This window comes from Numida meleagris, chromosome 6, assembly GCF_002078875.1.
Source record: "Numida meleagris isolate 19003 breed g44 Domestic line chromosome 6, NumMel1.0, whole genome shotgun sequence".
In the NCBI taxonomy this organism is placed as follows: domain Eukaryota; kingdom Metazoa; phylum Chordata; class Aves; order Galliformes; family Numididae; genus Numida; species Numida meleagris.
The window spans coordinates 10982847-11002313 of NC_034414.1; the positions used below are offsets into that span (position 1 = coordinate 10982847).

Consider the following 19467-nt stretch of genomic DNA (forward strand, 5'->3'; position numbering starts at 1 on the left):
CTGTTTTGATTTCACTCCTTCTTCCCAAGTTCTCTTCATCCATGAATCTGGTAACAGTGTGTCAAAAGATATTTGCATTCCTTTTTCAGCTTACCGTACTTGCAGGTAATGTGGCATTCAAAAATCTCTCAAATGGTTGGCTAATGCGGGATTTGTATTATCATATGGCAACTTTAGATTATGAATATCATATTTTCCTTCTTGCTTCGTCATCACTATATTGGCTAGAATGTACCTGTGGACATAATGTGGCAATATGCTATTGCATCACTAACTTACCAACACAAGAAGAGAGATTAAGTTTTAAGAGTTGTTATTATTTCCTGGCTCTTTATGACATACCTAAGATGAGACTTCAGTCTTGTTCTGACTTACCTTTCTGGTTGATACCTGTGGCTCCAGAGAGCACATATGCCATTGAAAAACTGCTTTGATGAAGTTTAACTTTTCTTCCATCTTCTCCATTCCTTCCTAGGTTTAACGTTTCCCATATGCAGGACAGGAAGGAACTTTTGGCAAGGGAACTCTTTCGCATGAGTGATTGTATTGCTTAAGATCAGACAAATCTATTTATTCTGATTGTGGTGGTCACATGTAGCAAGCGCTTAAATAGTAGGATGTAAAGACACAGAAAGTGTGTAGTGATAACTCCCCACTTCTTCCCTCTCGGTGTCTGGCAATCTGCAGTGGAGCTGGGTGTTATAGCTGTATCTTTTTGTTTAATACACTTTAGTAAATGCTTCTTTCATGACTTTGCCTAATAGCTTTTCAAAGTCGTTTATACTTTACTCTTCCACAATATCCTTGGTAATGAGTTTTGCAGTTCAATTATATGTCATATAAAAAAAGTGCTAAGTTGTGTTTGTTTAAAATTTGCAGCAGAAAGTTCCATGGGATACCTCTCACTCTTTACATTGAGCAGTAATTTCCAATTCCCTTCTGTATATCATTCATACGTATATGTATCTCTATGGTATCTCTTAGCTGTTTCCTTGCAAGCTAGTCCATTTAATTTCTTTTCAAATGGAAATCATTTTAGGTCTCTGATCATCCTCTTATCCTTGTTACATCTTCTTTAGCTCTGCCGTATCGCTCTTGAGATGGGAGGGAACCAGAATTGCATGATTGTCATGGATTTCTTTAGTAGCATTGCAAGGTTTTCTGTCCTAAGTTCTTAATACTTTCCAAATAACTCCTAGTGTTCTATTTGTCTTTTTAGCTGCTGCTGAGCAGATTTGTAATGACTTCGAGGTTTCTTTCCTGACTAGCTACAGCTGAATTAACAGACAGTGCAGGGTAAGCATTGCTAGGACTTTTATTTTTCTCAATATGTATCACTTTGTATTTATCATATTGAATTTTATCAGGCAGCTTATCATGTAGCCATTCCGTATTTTAAGATACTTATGTAACTCTTTGATCACTTTGGCATTTCCTTTCTTTTTCTCTTTTTTTTCTCCTTTTCTTAATATATTTTGAGTATTTTTTTTAATGTCAGTAAACATCTAACTTGTCAGCTATTTTCAGATCTTTTAGGACATGTCAAGAAGCATATGTCACTGTATGATTCCATTTGTAACTCTTGAACATCGTGAAAACTGACTATTGAGTTCTGTCTTTCATACTTGTTGAAATATATAGATACACAGAAGCCACTTATTAATGCTTTAGAAACTCAGGTGTATACTATATATCAGCCGGATTGCTGCTATCAAAACACTGACTCCTTCAAAAACTAAGAGATTTGTGAGGCTTGACTTTGGTCTACAAAAACGTCTTGACTGTTGCCCACCATATCTTATCTACCAACTTGTCTCTGTATTCCACTCTTTATTGTGTTTCCTCCAACGTGTCTGTTCTAGGAATCAGTTTTCCTGTTCTGTAGCTCCCTGGAATTTCATGGGGAATTTACTTCAAATTTGTTGCCTTTCATTTCTTTGTAATTTAAGCTGATTTAAATTAAAAAGAAAACATAGCAAGTTCATACTTGCATTTCTTTAGAACCCTTGGATAAATTCTGTTTATGGCAATATACTATTGTTCATTTCACTTTTATTTTTTTTTCCTATTACCTCTTTCACTGGCTTTTCAGTTTTCAGGCAAATCTGCTGATGCATTACTCACAAAAATGCCCCTTTAGGCAACCTCTCCAGTTCCTTCCTTTCTCATTTTGCTGCAGATAGTTACTTTAACTTTTCTACTCCATCTTATTATTCCTTAGTTGTTATTACACTGCCCGTGTGCAAGTCCTACAGGATCTTTAATTATATATATTTTTTCCTGATGAATAGTCCTTTTTACAATTCTAGTAGTTTGTAGGAATTTCTTCCTATTTAATTCTGGTCATTCTAGGAATTTCTTTAGATTTTTAAGATACTTTGATTTCCCTTTTTTTTCCACTAAGCTTAAAGAAATAGTCTCCCTGAGACCCTTAATTTTTTGTCCTTTACACAGCTTCTTTTAATAGAGAGATTTCCTTGTCACAAACTACTTCGTTTGCATACAGCTTTCCTTTCTGAAATGAATAACTACTGTAATAGAAATGTTGTTTGGATGTTTTGTTGTTCTTTACAGCACAAACACTTTCCCTTTCACAGCCTTCTAGGCAACACCTAGGAGACCGAATGAATGCAGATCCTGTATCACAGTCACATATGAAAAATATTCACTGTGATTTCCTCGGGAATTTTTCAGTAACTTCTGAAGTATCTACCAACTTCTGATTCTGAATCTCCCCTGTACTGCAAGAATTCAGAACAATAGCAATTTATCTGACAATACTTAAGGCTCGTTTTCTGTACATAAAATGAGACAACATAAGTTCGTAGGCAATATAGCCTAATTAAAAGCCCTAAAATTACTAAAAGAAATATTATTTGAATATGAGTGAAAATTTATTACGTTGATTAAAAAATCTTAAATGGCTGGCACTGACACTGTCCAGTTTCAATCTTGCACACAATCATTGCTCGGTAATAGTCTCTAGTGATATACTATTGTTGTCTATTTTGAGAGGGAAATATAATCGTATCCCGTTCTGCCGAAGTGTCCATTTTATGAAATTTTGGATTTAGCTGGAATATAATTAGTACATGATTTTGTTATTCTTTTGAATAGAAAAGTACATAACTTCTCATTCTTTTTGTACTTCAGTGTATATCTTTCTGGAGGGCTGAAATTTTACAGATCATATCGTTCTGGTTTTTTTTTTTTTTGATATTTTCTTCCCCAGAAGTTATACTTTTTTCTTGAATATTTACTTATTTCACCTGAAGATAAAATGTACAGTTTTCATTCTGTCTTTAGTTGTCTTTATTCTATGGGCCATCTATATGATCTTTGCATTTCAGATAAAGGAATAGAACTAGTACTAAAGGTCTTTTGCAAGATATGTTTCTTTAGTGTTTTTAAGGGGAAAAAAAAGAACACATGCCAAAAAAAACCCCAACAACTGAGCTTCCTATGATTAAAAAGGAGCACAAAACTTTATTAATTTGTATTAACAAAAGATGCTTTCAAAGCCTCTCAAAATATACTTGTGATATTTACAAGTTCTCTTTCTTTGTAAAGGAATTTTAGTTCATTTAGAAAATGCCAAGGAGACTTCTGAATATAGCTGTAGTTCTTTATATATTTTTTCCTGATTTAAGTAAGAAGCAGGTTTACCATACACATGTAGGTATATAACTCACTGAATTCCCTTAATGCAGCCTTCTCAACTTCTTTCTTTTCACACTCTTTGATGGGTGTGAAAAAAGTGGGTGCTCATTAAGAGAAATTATGAATTTGCAAAACATAAAGAAGGTTTATTTGGTAGAGAAATGAGTGATTAATCTATTAGGAAAAGACAGTTGATGTAATCACGAAAAACAAACAATTCATATGAGAAGTAAGGGCAAGCAAAGATAGTTCAGATAGCATCTGAACAGTGGCCTACACTACGGAGTGCTGAATAAGCAAATGAGCATTTTGTATAAATAAGCATGTAGTGCTCTGTGTAACTGCTGCTTTTTAATTTTTTGGCTATTGTTCATCTGGACATGCATGTACAAAAATGTGCATGCTCACACATGTTTGCAATGAAGAAGCTGAAAAAAGGATGAAGGGAAGAGTTAGCAGAAGTGTGTATCTGCATCCTCATTCAAGAGCACACAGAGAAGCGCTGATGCAGTGTTTGCATTGTTACAGATTCACATTTTGTGGCTGTTAATGTTCACAGGAAGATGGGCTACTAGGTGCTTTTCTGAGTCAGTAAACTTTCTTGAAAATTCTGCAATGTTAACAGGCATTTTAAATTCTCGGTACAAAATTAAAGGAGATTTAAGGGAAAACACAGTGTTTTCTAAAGGCAATATCCCAAAATGACCCATAAGTATCACATTTTTATTTTTACCCCCTTCATGCAACACTTCTTAATTTCCTGTTGGCAAGCCGGTTGTAATCTTTAGCTGGTAACTAATTTGGTCATAAAATACTGACCCAGATTTTTCTGGGTAATTAACAAGTCAGTCAAATCAGCAGAAGCAGGTGTGGTGTATTTTCAGAACCAGTGGAGAAAAGCAGTTAGCTGGTGTTTTAATTCTCATTTCCAGTAATGAACTATATAACGTTCTGGCTGGCTAAGGTAATTAGCATTGTCTCCTCCTCCCCTTACTTCCTCACTTAAAAAAAAAAGGAAACTCAAAACAGAAATTTAGAAAAGGCCAAGAATTAGTGACCATTCTGCACTCCTCTTACGATGTTATTAACCTCCTAGACTGAACCTTTTGCAGAACAGTGATAAAAAATTTATACAAGTACGTATCATGTTACGAGCTGAGACAGAAAACAATATTTCCATTCTTCAAGCAATTAATTATTGTGATTAATGTATTTCCCCTTCTCTAAGCACAATTCTGTCAGACAGAGCCAGCCCATTGACATATTGTAAAATTATAATGCATATCTAATTAAAGGTGACCTGAAAAGGCAGGGTGTTTAGCCTTCCCTGTCAGGACCAAGAAACTGTTAATCAGAAAATGCTTGCTTTTCACACCACCCCACCCCTCCCTTTTTTTATTTTTGTGCTAATTTCAAATCTTCTCCCTGCATCAGTGAGCAGATGAGATCTTCAGCCAGCTTTCATCTTTCAGAAAAATGAATAGTGCAGAAAGAACATTATCAAATGAGCTGTTGAAGAAGTCAGTGAATATGTCATTGAGTGTGACTGCTTCCAGACTGAATTTAGATTTATCTCTGTTATCTCCCCTCTCTCGACTCACTCTCCACACACTGTTTGCACGCAGTGCACATGTCAACCAGGGTGGGTCATAATGAATCATGAGGGACAGTTACTTGTAGTATGGTGACAGGTCCAATTGTGATACAACTTGTTCTGGAATTAAGTTTGTTAACATTATAAATTGTCTCATTTGACCAGAGGCTTAAACACCTAGAAGATTTTATGCATGCAATTTCTTAAAGTATTTCATTTCCATTAAGCAGCTGCTGCTTACTGTATTTCACAAATGAAATTGTTTCATCACATCAATAGCTACACAAAACAACTGTGACAACAAGAAGACTGTTTTTGCCCCCATCTTGCAAACAAGCATCATTCAAATCAATAAATTCTGGCAACTGGATAACACGAAGAGAAGATACTATTTAAAATCAATTTTTAAGCACATCTCCAAATGCTTACACAAATGCAAAATTCCAATACAAACCAAGGAATTTTCTTACTGTCCTGGTCAGTTTCTATAGAAATAGTCCACTGAGTTAGCAATATCTCAATTAGAAAAATAAAAAATATTTTAATTTTTCTTTTCAAAGCAAGCCGTGTTGCTATATGTGATGTGAAGTTGTCATGATGAAGATTATTTTTTTGCATGTGATGGCAAATAATATGATTGAATTGCAATATTTTACCCATAGGGAGAAAAGGAAAGACTAATATTTTTCTTTTCATATAATGTCAGCATTACCATGTAACAGAATGTGATATCAAAAAACCTGCAAAGTCAGCACACCTTCTGAAACATTCACTGTATGCTGTAAAGCCTTTGGGTATTTCAGTAGTTACCTATTAGTTCATACTTGTGATCATATTTGACTAGGCTAGTCCTACGCAACAAATACGTCTTAGATCTTTTCAGTTAAACAAAATCAATAAGTAGCATCCCTGAAGTTTAAAAGTATTTTACAGTTAATTTATCACAATCGGTGCACCAGATTTATTTATTTATTTACTTATGCAGAAGCCTCGGAAGTCAGAGAAGTTTCAGCAAAGTTGTTTTCTTAGGGATTTTGCCATGTGTCCACTGTTAAGCAGGGAGAGTTTGCATGCTTCGGTGCACAAGTCCTGAAGAAGTATTTTAGTGTGAATTACTCCCACCTTGGAGTTTGCTTCCTTTGTAAACTTCTGAAACAGCTAATGCAGATAAGTTGTTTGCTATGAAAATGCCTATGAAAAATCATGTGCCAGTCCCACTGGGTACCAGAATAGGAATTTTGTGGCTCAGATGGCCGCCTGTGTCATGTGTAAACCTATTTGTCATTGCATTTCATGCTCTGAAGCTCAGTGCTAAAAGTAACGTGATCCATAGTGATGGCTACTGGCCCTATCAGTTCATCTTCAAGTCAGAGTTGCAAAACTGCCTATGCTCTTGTGGTAAAAATCAGGACTACACATCAGAAATTCTGTACTTGCAGTAGCTGGGGAGGGGAACATTGTTGTATAATATACTGATCAATCCTCGTTTATCATGCAACTTCGATAGCAAACACATGCCATCTGAAAATAATTATTGAAAAGTGATCCACATTTTTATTGTTTTGATTTTTTTTCCCTATTATAATTTCTGGAACCCAATCCTTACATATTGGTGTTTACAGTACTAATTTGGTAATTAAAGGATTAGAGGAGACTAAAATGGTAAGAAAAATGACATCTAAACAGTAAATTGTGGAAGAAAAACAAAACCATCCTAAAGCCGGGGTGAATTTTGGTCCTAAAATCTGTTATTGCAATGGGAGAGCTACAGAGCAGCGTAAGTGAAAACACTGTCATTTTGCTGCTTATAATTATGATGTATTTACAGTTCTTCATAGCTTTAGCAATCCCAAATGATATTGCTGTAACTTTTTATTCAGGGCTGCAGTTGCAAAAATTATTTACAGCCTCTTAACACAGAAACCCTGAAGTGCTTACTTAGGGAGTGCTCCTTTGCAGAGGAGAAACTGAGGCCTGGTTCAACTAAGCAGCTTTCTAAAAGACGGAGGAAATGTATGTCAGAGCTGAGAATTGAAATTGCCATTATTAAAAAGTAATCTTCCTCTTCTATCTCACCTTTCCCCCCATCTTCCATATTTCTAAGACTGTGAATCAGTTAGGAGGTAACAAAATTCATAAATTAAATATACTGAATGTTATTTATCATAATATTACCAACCATTAGACACAAACAACTGCCACTTGCGTATTCTTATGAAGCATCTGTAGCTATGTAAGAAACTTCTGATATAGGTGAATTTCAACAGATTATCTACAAGCACTGAAAGTTCTAATCCTGGTGATTTCTAAACACAGAAAAAAAAATGATTTCAAAGTTATATAATACCCAGAAAATATGTTTTCTTTCCACTTCAAAATTATCAGAAGGTAGATGGAATATTTAGCCTTCCAAAAGGAACATGTTTAGCCATTTAGTCACAGCAATAAAGATCACATTTTTCTTTTATGCATGCATATTGTTTTAGACAGTACCTATGTGAGTGCGTATATACATACACACGTGCATGCACATGCATTCATGTTGTTAACTGTCTTACTTTTAAATTCACCCCAGCACAATCATTCTAACCAATAAACAAGAACAACAAGAACCAGCCCCTATAATGAATTGCTTGCCTGGTTTGCTGGTTCATTTGGCTGAGCTAGGTTATTTTCAACATTTTACTTGAGATCTTGAGGATCTCTTTATTTATTTCTGTATTTTAGTCATCTTTTCCCCCCATAATCAGTTAAAATATGCTTATGAGGGACTAAGTTCTAGGTTTACTGAGGTGCAAAGCAGTGCATCTTCATTCTTCAATGACTTTATGTGCAAGTAAGAGTCCTGTTAATTTCAGTGGGATTTTTCTTGATTATAAGGATTTCAGGATTCTACCCCCCAGCCTCAGAAAACATCAAGTAAAATGTTTATTGCAATTATGCTAGAAATAAAGCCTGCAGGTAATAAACTATCAGAAGCACTGATAAATCACAGAACTACAGTAAAGCATTTGAATAGATCAGGAGGCACTTAAATAAAAATTGTTGTTTATATGAAGCCTGGAGTCACCAGCAGTATTTTCCTTTCATAAGATCATGTTACAATTGATTGTTCTGAGGGTTTTGTAGCTTTATGGTGCAAATGAGAAAATTTACGCTAACAGTCTTGCCTCAATTTAAGAGACAGAGGACATGAAGTTTTGACAATTAAAAATGGTAACATTTTTGTTATTGTAAAATATCTTACTTGCATAAATATTGATATGATGCAAAATAGGTAAAAAAAACGTTTCCAATGTAAGTTATACCTCTGTTAAAACACAAAAATCAAGTTTTGCTTAATAATCCAGAATTTTATTGCAGAACACAATTACAAAAACTGTAGGTTAAATATCTGAACAGATTTTAAATATTTGTCATTTTCCTATTGGTGTGATAGGTGTAAATAAGCATCTTCCAAATACTGAGGCAAAACAGGAAACACTGACATTTTACCTTCTGTTTTAAATAACTTTTCTGAGAAAATCAATATCAGAAAAATTCCAAGGTTGCTGTTCCAAGATGTTCATATTCCAGACACAAAACATGTTGCCTGAACTCTTATGCCCACATTAGTACTGTGTAGAAACTGGTTCCCCAGCTGATGGAGCTGCTCGGGGACGTATGTGGTTTCATGAAACAGGAAATATGTGCAACTTGGCATGGGTAATGCTGATTGAACCTGGGCTGGAGTCTCATTTCTTCCTGTAATGTGTACTGTTTTCATCTGCCAGCCCTTACCTTAAGTCAGCATGGAATTAATGCCATAAAGAACCTTAGGCTAAGACTAAGATTATGAATCATCCATTTGAATACTGCACACCAGTTCATAGTTCAGTTCATATGTGAGATAATAACTGATCATAGCTTGAAGTAGCATTTAGTTCCTGTAAGGGCTGCAGAATCATGACCTCTGTTCTTGAGGGGAAAAAGGAAAAGAAAAAGAAAGAGAAAGAAAAAGAAGAAGAAAAAGAAAAAGAGGAGTGGGTTTTGGTTGGATGCAAATAAATCTCAGTAATTCTATTTAATTTAAAGAAGTCACTCCAGATTTGCACCAGTAGTACTGAAAATCAAAATCTGGCCCATTGTCTTAGCAAAATACACAAAGTCAATATCAGTTCATTACAGAGAGGGAGAGAGAAAAGGAATGAGAGAGAAAACAAGGATTTCGTTAGCAATGCATTCTGTAGTATAAAAGATAAAAAGGAATATCCAATTAACACACCACTATAATTGCTTGCAGACATTCTTTTTTATTTAAAGATGAAATAGCTAAGAGTTCTCATCAAAACTAGGGTCACAGCCTACATATTAAATGAAAGAAATTGATTGGGCTTTATTACACCCTGACTACTGCAAATGTGCCTCAATCACTGATTGCTATAAATTTATTCTTATAAACTACTAATTGCCCAAGTCATAATGGTAACAATGGTATAATGAAATTATCTTGATCAAGCTGATGCACAAATTTTGCTTGACAACATGAGCAGTGTGAGAAAAAAGGAAAGAAGACATGCATACAAATACATAATGTTTCATTAAAATTAAAACCAATGTTAAAACAACTGTTCTCTGAAGTATACAAAGTTCTGTATTAGAAGGGCTTCCTTTAGAAAAAAAATCATTTAAGAAGACAGGCATTTACATTTATAATAAAATGATCTTGCATTTTTTATTTGTCTTGAAAATTAATGACTTACTTAATCACATTTGATCAAAGGAGATAAGTTGATGTAGTCATGTGTTTCTGATTGCATTAAGCCTGATCCAGAGTGGCATGATGGATATTTAATAGTCTTGCTGTCCCTCTATATCTTGTCACCATTTCTTGATATGCATGGATACTGTAGAGTACACCACAGCACAAAATTGTACTTTTAATAGAACAGACTAAGTTCAGAAAAAAAGGAAATTGTTGCTGTGATTTACAAGGTGGAGCTTTTAGAAGTGGGTTATCCAGTATCAAAATACTTTTCTTTAAGATACAAAACCTTGTTTACTCTGTACGTGGTTTGAATCATTTTCTTCTTTTAAAAACACCTTTTGCTTCTATGCTGCATGTATTGGAAGAGCCTCTAATAGGTTTCAAGAGCTAGGCAGAGAGAAAGCATGTACCAGGGAAGCTGGCCATCCGGAAAATGTCAGAAATTTCTAGAAGCTGAAATGCAGAGCATTGTGTAAAGTGCCAAAAAACAGTGCTATTTATATTGAGCTAATAGCTCTTTCTACAAGTGTCAGCTGAATCATTCAGAGGGAATGTTGGTATGTATGAGAAATTATTTCTGAGCAGTTCAAATGTAGTCTCAACTGTTTCAGAATTGCACACACAAAAAAAGAATTATTTCAATTCATGCTTAATTTTTTCTCATTAGAGACATCATTAGGAAAAATCTATTTTTTTTTCCCCATGAGTGTGTCTTGCTTCACTCTCTGAAAATACAGATCCAGAGTTTTGTACAATAGTATCATTATTTTGTTCTTGAAATGTGGGGCTCCTAAAAGTGGTGATAGTTCACACAATCCTATGGGAATGTAAAAAACGGAGCTGAAAGGGTTTCTAGAGGTCACTGAGCTCAGCTGCAACCCTAGCACAGGTGGGCAGTGCATTGGATAGGCTGCTCCACGTTGTAGCTATTGCAGGTTCTATTTACCATGGTCGCCAGAAGGCTTTTTGCTAGGGACTAACTCAACTCTCTTTTGTTGTAATTTATGCTTTTTGATGGTTATTTGACCTATAACGACCACAAAGAATGGTTTATTCCTTTGTTCTTTGCACTATCTGTTACACACCAGGAATCCGTGGCTCTGCCCCTGTCTGCTCTACACAGCCCCACCCAGTCCTTCACACAGGTGTTTCTGCTTCATGTGATTATACCCAGCTCCTGATCCCAATTACTAAATACAAGCCAAAGGTGGTGCTGGCTTAATTATAACTGCTGGGGCCCATGTGCCACAATCACCCTTTTTGCTGGTGATGGAATGCAGAGGTGCCTTTAGGAGAGCAGGATAGCTGCTTTCTTCAGTGGGCCAGGAGCAGGCTCCCTTCCAGCTTCCTCAGTGCTGCCGTTTAAGCCTTCAGTCCAGGGCAGAAAGGTCTTAAAATACAAATATGCAAATATATATATGTATACAAGGACAATGCGCTGGAGTTTGAGACAGAAACGCCAGCAGCAGCCCCCAGAGTGAACTGCCTCATCAGCAGCGCGCCTACCGCACCTGGCAGAGCTCGGGGCCAGGTGCTGCGCCCGCAGGCACGCGTTGTCCCGGCGGCATTACGAAGATGCCCATCAGCTGCGCGAGGCCGCGTGCTCGCCACTAACGGTCGCCCGCGGTCCCCTCAGGGCTCAGTCAGCACCGTCCCGAAGCCGAGCCGCTTGGTGGGCTGCCAGCAGGGTAAGAACAGGCTCAGCGAGTGCGTGGGGATGAAGGAGAACGGGTTGTGCGTGTTTGTTGTTTGCTCTTTAACGCTGTCTGCCCCCTCCCCAAGCTGAGGGTGCCTCTGCCTTCTAGAACAAGCACGTGATTCTTCCTAAGGTGTTCTTCCCAAGTAAGTGACCCGACTGTGCCTCTCCAGACGAGTAGGTGGATAGGTGCTTCCCAAGCTGCTTGGCTGGAAGCAGTTCTTTAGAACTGACTTTCAGTGACTGGGATTTCTCCCTTGCGAGTGGGCTTTTTTATTCTATGCAAGCGAAGTCATGCTCTGATGCACAAAATTATTTAAAGTATTGATGCGGTGAAGTTATTGTTACCTTGGTGGTACTGATTCTATCCAAGAAAGCAGGCGGTAGCAGCTAATAAGGTCTTACTGAATCATTTTGTTGCATCTACTGAAGCGTTGGAACTCTGCTGTGGCGTGGATAGTTTGTGTTGATTATTATTTATTTTTAAGAAGCACGACCCCTCAGGTTTAGTAGTGATTGATACTTTACGGCTCAGAAGAAAGGCCAAGGGTTTGGAGAACAAGGGGAGTTAGCTTTACTGCTAAACGTTAGTTCATATGTATTGATGTGAGCTCCTGTAGTTGAAGTGACTCCTGCCTCTAGGTTATACTTTCAACATGGACATGCTGTGCAAATGTATGTTTTTATGTTTAGACCCGGTCTTGTTTTCTTTTCTGTGCGTTCTGTAGTTAAATATACAGTAGATGTTAAGTAGCATAATGGACGTACTAACAATCTGCTATTTCCTTTCTTTTATTGCTACTTCATCTTTGTTTCACGTTTTTTACTAGTTTGTAGTCTGAGTGGATGACGTTGTGGAATTGCCTTTGCTTATTCTTGCAGGCTGCTAGATGTGAATTTCTGGAAGTACTTTTTGCACATCCATGTCCCTTCCCCTCCACTGGCTTTCTTTATCATTATGTTGCTAATTTTAGTTGCCATTTTCAAGTTGTGTTGCTCTGTTTCCAGCTAGCACTTAGAAAGGTATGTATATCTGCAAGTAGGCATATGTATATGTGAAAGAGAGAGTGGCCAGTACAGGACGTAACTGGCCTAAAAATTACAGACCTCAGAACTGATGTCAGAGGACAAGAAACCATACAATAATGCTTACATAGACGATAGGAGTATTTCACAGAATTTCTGAGATGTTAAAATTAGAATTTCAATATGATGCTTACTAAGAAGCTGAGAAAGTTCCTTAATATGTGCAAGCAGAGATACCTGGAATGCTGTGAAACACTACCAATATTTCTGGAATTTGTAGAACAGGAGTATAAAAGCAGAGATTTCTAAATGGCCTATTCATGTAACATTGTAACACTTTTTCTGTCTTACTCATCCATTCCTTTATCTGTCTATCTCTCTATCTATCATGAAATGACAATCCTAACTTACTTTAAACTCTCCAAAGGTATATTCTTAAATTTTAATGTTGGAAAAGCTTCATGATGACTAGTACTTTGGCTTAATGTGGTATAGCTTCTGACAGCTGCTGCTGTAAGAAAAGCAAAGGATGACTGCATTAATGTCAGTTTCTGTCAGATTCTGGTTGCCAAACTCTTGCAGGGATGATGACAGTGAACCAAACAAAAGTGACAAAAGGTGTCAAAGCTGTGATTTTTAAATAAGGAAGTGTGGACACTTGCATTTCACTTAGTTTGTGGTCTTCATTCAGTTCTACATCTGGACTTCTTTGATCTTTGCTCCCACTCAGGACTTTTACCTTCTGACACTATTAAAAAGAAATGTAAATATTGACAAGCATGGAGTGATTCAGACTAGAAACAGAAGTGTAGCTGTAATTGTGGAATGTACTCGAAAGAGAAGTTAATCTCTGAGATGTGACTCAAAGAAGACTGAAACTCTTCTGGACAATATCTTATAGTTGTAAGGGCGATGAAAATGTAGCCTTGCTCTTAATCTAAATGGAAATGAGAGGCATATATTAGAGTAATAAAATACCTCCTCGTGAAACACTGCTTCACAGTCTTTCAAGTTAATTTCTGTGTCTTCATTTATCCAAAAAAAAACCAAAAAAAAAAAAAAACAAAAAACTTCCAAGGTGGGTTTCTGAACAGGAGAAGTGGTATACTTGTGTGTTAGATGTAAATAGAATAATTGCTGCAGGTGCTGATTAAACACAACATAGTTGTTGGTCTTGTTCAACTTATTACAGTATCTCCAAACCTTCCCACTCTAAGAAGTCCAAGTAGCGGAACAAAGATGCAGGTAAAGAGTGTGCTTTCCACATTGTCACTTTTGTATAATATGCATATACTCAGTTATAATTTTGTGACTCTACCTCAGTTTGCAACTAGCTGCAAATTCGTCTAACTTACTTTGCACCAGTGCTTGCTGAGATGAAAAGTGAAGCTGAGGCTGTTGCCTGGATAGTAGTAACAAAAGTCCAAAGGACACAGCGAACTCATTTTGCCTGATTGTATTTTCCCTGCTCTCTCCACTGCCCTCTATCCCCTGTCCTTTCCATCTGCTCTTGGCAGGAGAGCCGTGATGAATGGACTGACCAGGGGATAATGGCGGACATTCTGTTGACCTCAGCCTTAAAACAGCTTTTGTTGGTGAGGTTTCTGCAATGATAGGTGAGTTTCTGCAATTGACAGAAGCATAGTTAAACTACAAAGTACTCTACATGTGGTGTTACTGTTTTGTGAATAGATGAGCTGGGAGGGAGAAAGTGGGAATAAAGCCAGTAGACAAGCATTAAGATGAGCAATAGGAAATGTCTTCTGATAATTATTTCCAATATGATAACAATATTAAGTACTCTTTCAAATGCTATTTAGAGTTGGTATCTATTACATATTTTTAAAATTTAAGAGCATTAATAGACTAAATACACTATGTTTTATGTTGTTAATTAAAGGTAAGATTCAGTGTTTTCTATGTACTCTCTGACAACATCAGCTGAAATAATATAGCAGTTACAGAAGAGAATACTGTGATAGACAGCAAAATGACTTTGTTGTAAGTTCCAGTAGGAGGAAGTTGTTTTTATGAATATGTATGTATGTGTATGTATATGCATATATATTAACTGAGGTATTTTAAATTCTGGGAAGTGTTTTTCAAAGGACCTCATACAAGGTAGATTACAAAAACTCTCTAAAACTTGCTACTAAGTTTACTTAGTTTTGAACTAAAAAAAAATCTTTTGCTAGGTTTAAAGTGGAGACTTGATGAACTGCAAGCCTGACCAGTTTTGATGGTGACTGTGTGTTTCTAGTTCTAGCAATCAAATATATTCCCAGTTAACTCAGTTAATAAGGATATCTTGTTATTTATTCTGGGAAAAACAAAATTGTATTGGTTTTTCTGGTATGTACTTCTTTGAAAATTATAATCTCTGTATTTTTTTTAATATTGCTGGGAAGAATATATGTAGGTCTGGCTGGTTCCATGCAGACATTGCCTACTGTAGACTACAGGTTGTTTAAGACAAATTTTGTGTCATCAAAACACAGAACTTGGAATCAAAGCCAGACAGCTTCCTTAACCATATTTGTACTTAAGGCTCTTTTGACTAGCCTGTATTTTGTTGGCATCGCGGAGATCTTATATGATCTCACTGACTCATGGAAGAGTTGTGTTTCATGTTCAATATCTTTGTTGAGGATCTGGATCCTCAACAAATATTGAATGTACCCTCAATAAGTTTGCGAATGACACCAAGTTGGCAGGAAGTGTCAACCTGCCTGGGAGTAGGTAGACCCTGCAGAGTGATCTGGACAGGCTGGATCACTGGGCTGAGGCGAATGGAATGAGGTTCAGCAAGTCCAGGTGCCGGGTCCTGCACTTCGGCCACAACAGCCCCAGGCAAGGCTAGATGTTTGGGGCAGAGTGGCTGGAAGACTGTGTAGAGGAAATGGACCTGGGGGTATCTGCTGACACTCAGCTGAACATGAGCCAGCAGTGTGCCCAGGTGGCCATGAAGGTCAACAGTATCCTGGCTTGTATCAGAAATAGTGTTGCCAGCAGGAGCAGGGAAATGATCATCCCTCTGTACTCAGCCTTGGTGAGGCCATACCTTGAGTACTGCATTCAGTTTTGGGCCCCTCACTATAAGAAAGACATTGAGGCCCTGGAGCATATTCAGAGAAGGGCAACAAAGCTGGTGAAGTCTGGAGCACAGGAGCACATGAGGAGCAGTTGAGTGAGCTGGGATTATTTAGTCTGGAGAGGAGGCTCAGGGGAGACCTTATCACTCTCTACAACTACCTGAAGGGAGGTTGTGGTAAGGTGAGGGTTGACCTCTTCTCCCATGTAACTAGCAATAGGACAAGAGGGAATGGCCACAAGTTGCACCAGGGGAGATTCAGATTGGACTTTAGGAAAACCATCTTCTCCAAGAGAGTGGTCAGGTACTGGAACGGGCTGCCCAGGGAGGTGGTGGAGTCACCATCCCTGGAGGTGTTCAAGAAATGTTTAGTTGATGTTCTGAGGGGTGTGGTTTAGTGGGAAATATTGGTAATATGTGGATGGTTGGACTGGATGATCTTGGTGGTCTTTGCCAACCTTGGTGATTCTATGATTCTGTGTGCTTGTATACTGGATTGTTATGGAACTTTGTTTTATTGATTATTTTTTCCTCTCCTCCTCAGACTCTGAAAGATGTAGTACTGTATGAATGCACACTGTGCTATAGGTATTATTATAACAGAACATACTCTCTCATTTTTAAATTTCTTCAAGTTTAAAATACATGCTTCTAGTCCTAAAACATGAACGTGATCGAAGGTCACATATTAATTAACTCTTGGACACAATTCATTGGCATTAGAAGGGTATTCTTCAGTTGTTTTGTGATGCAGAACAGGTGCTTTGTTAATCAGAAACTTATCAACCTAAGCTTGAACACTAATAAAATCAAGTGCAATGACTGAATATCACTGGGGACACAACTTAATATACATTTTGTCACACAACCTTCAACATAAGTATCCAGATTATTTTTCTTGAATGTGAGAACTTTAGAAGACTTTTTTTAATAACTCAAGATTCATGGAAAAGTAAAAGACCAAAGCTATCTTCAAAACAGGAAGGGGCAAAAAAAGAGGATATTCTCTATAGAACATCTAGACTTAATTCCTAATACAAAATGTCACCATTGTTGCCTCTTCAATGAGGGAGTGGGAGGAACAGAGGCTGTTACAAAAGGCTATAATGAGCTGCATAAGTATTGGTTACTTTTTTACTCTAGTGATTTTTTTTTTTAATCAGGAAGATGAATGAAGAAAAATGAGACTAAGATAAAACAGTCTTCTGGTTGGGTATAATTTGAGCAGAATACTTGAGGTCAACTCCTTGGTTGTCTTCTTATTAAGACTAGGCTATGAACAGACAGTTTAGAGTGTGGTGAAGCTGCTTTTTATCCTTTGCATGCTATTTTTTCTGAGGCAATGTGATTCATTTGATTTTGTAATTTCAACATACATCATAGCTTTAAGGGGGGGAAGTGTAACAAGCAAGGAGAAAAGTCTCTGCATATTTCTAATTGAAAAATTCTTAATAGTGTGTACTTTGTTCCTCTGTATCAAATGTTAATGTTCCTAGATCTGAAGTACTATTGCAGTGCTTTTATTATTGTTGTTGTTAAGCCACCTTAGCAGTATAATTTTTTTTAGCTGCTGCACTAGAGTTAAGAGAAACTAGGTCTGAACCAGGTCATAAGATCAGCTATCATAAGTGAATTTTGGCATAGAGCACTACAAATCACATTATATAGTTAGGTATTGTTGGTTCTCACTTCACTATTCTGAGCACTCTTTTTGGAATATGTTACTATTTAAACACATAACAATAACCATCTTTTGTGGCCTTCTTTGATGTTACCATCATTTGTGTTCCTTTACTCCAAATATATTTTCAAAGAGAAAATGATTATTACTATTACTGTTTTTTTTTTCCTAGCTAGAACAGTGGCAGAAGCAGACTGGGTATGATGTTTTATAAGTGGATGCATGATTAAGTCATCTTATAAAATAAATATTTAACCTTTCCATCTACTCCAACAATCTGAATGTTTCTTTTGATATTTGTTATCTGAATTTAAAAGGTTTAAAATTCCAAACTACTGTCTGAAGCTTCTGGCAGCTTCTGAAGAAGTATATTTGACCTGAAAGGAAAACTATTGCTAAGATGACTTCAATATTTTTCTCTGCAAACTGTCTTTGTAATGCACAGGCCACTGCATGAATGTAGAACTGCCTCAAACTTTTAACATTTGTTTTTTGAAAATTTCTGTTCTAAACATCAAAAAACGCTGAAATTGTATCACCAACTGTGTTACAAAACAAAAAGGCACAGACTTTGGATTATTCTTAGTTACATAAACTGTTATGACAGCTATCTGATAGTCATGCTGAGCCTAAAGCCCATTTGAGAGCTTAGTTTGATGTATTTGGGATTCTGAGTCTATGTGTTGCAATAACTGAATTGAGCTGAGGTAATTTATCTAAAATTATGGCAGGCATCTTTCTAACTCAATTGATCACCACTCTTGCAATTCTCAGGAAAGTATAAGATGATTTTTAAAAGGGCTGCTGTAAGCAAATGTTATCTCAGGGATTGATGGGATGCTTATCTTAAAAAATAAAATAAGAAGTTATGACTTCTAAAATTTCAGTTGTCTTGGAACACAGAGATTTGTGATCTTGGCTGCCTTGAGTTCAGTTATCTCTCTGAAGACCAGGACGCTGTGTTTTGCAGAAAGAGAGGGTCTTTTACTCCTTTGTGAAGATATTTAAAAAAGGTTGGAGGAGACATTACTTGGGACTTGGTAGATATGTTGCCTGAAAGTTTCCTTATATGAGTAGCTTTTAGTTGAGAAGATTTCAGGCTTCTTGTTTCCTAAGGAATGGTGGTACAGATAACTCTGATACTGTAGACCAAGTTGCTGGAAAAACTAGTCAAAAGTCTACAAGGGTTTTTGCAGGCACTTTATTTAGAACCCCACTAACAAGATAATGAACAGAGCATGATTATAGGTTATAACTTAAGTTATATTATTATATTATATATTATAAGTTATAACTTGCCTGGAGTTATGAAAAGTGCGTCAAAATGTACATGACAACCATTACAAAGGAGTTTTTATTTCTGTCATATAGTGATAGGATAAATTAAAAAGTTGTCAGAAAAATATAAAAAGAGAAGCAGAATATTCTGTGACTAAATGAAAGTTAAGTAGAAAAAGACACTTTGAAACAGAAGGGGCAAGATATGTTAGTTTTGTTGGTAGCTTGTAATGAGTAACAGAGTGCTTAGTATCACAATTAGTTATGGTGATGTTCCTTTTCCTTGTTCACTGCCAACACAGTTTCTGGTTCCTAAACTGACAAATTACTTTGTATTATCAGTACAATGTTCTAGGATGAAACTGGACTATTTTCTCTCAATTCTTACAGAATCTTGAGTTTAAGTTATATATCCAGCATTTAGGAAAAGTCTGAAGTCAGATCTTCTGCTCCTACCAGTTTAGAAGTTTGCAAAGGCTATTTGCAGCAAAACTCTCCAGGGGAGGAAAAAAGTTTTGTCCTTTGTCCTAATCTCTCCTTTAAGGAGAACTCCACAAGCGAGCAGTTTTAATGCTTTGCTTTATGCCTGCATCCTCTTAGTGCTTCTGTCTTTGTGCTGAACCTAATCTTCCTGTGCTTCAACAGTTTTAACAGACCATAAATTATGAACAGTAAAAAGCTTTGCACTTCCCCA

General features: G+C 36.7%; 2 long non-coding RNA genes across 6 annotated transcripts in view; both read left to right on the top strand.

Annotated features, from left to right (window-relative positions):
• Positions 1 to 19467, top strand: part of LOC110401034 — a 363261-nt gene that overhangs the window by 111249 nt on the left and 232545 nt on the right. The window lies entirely within an intron of this gene.
• LOC110401035 lies at positions 11227 to 14999 on the top strand. The gene is made up of 3 exons (XR_002440215.1): positions 11227 to 11689; positions 14241 to 14339; positions 14919 to 14999. It is a non-coding gene; the product is annotated as an uncharacterized LOC110401035 (long non-coding RNA).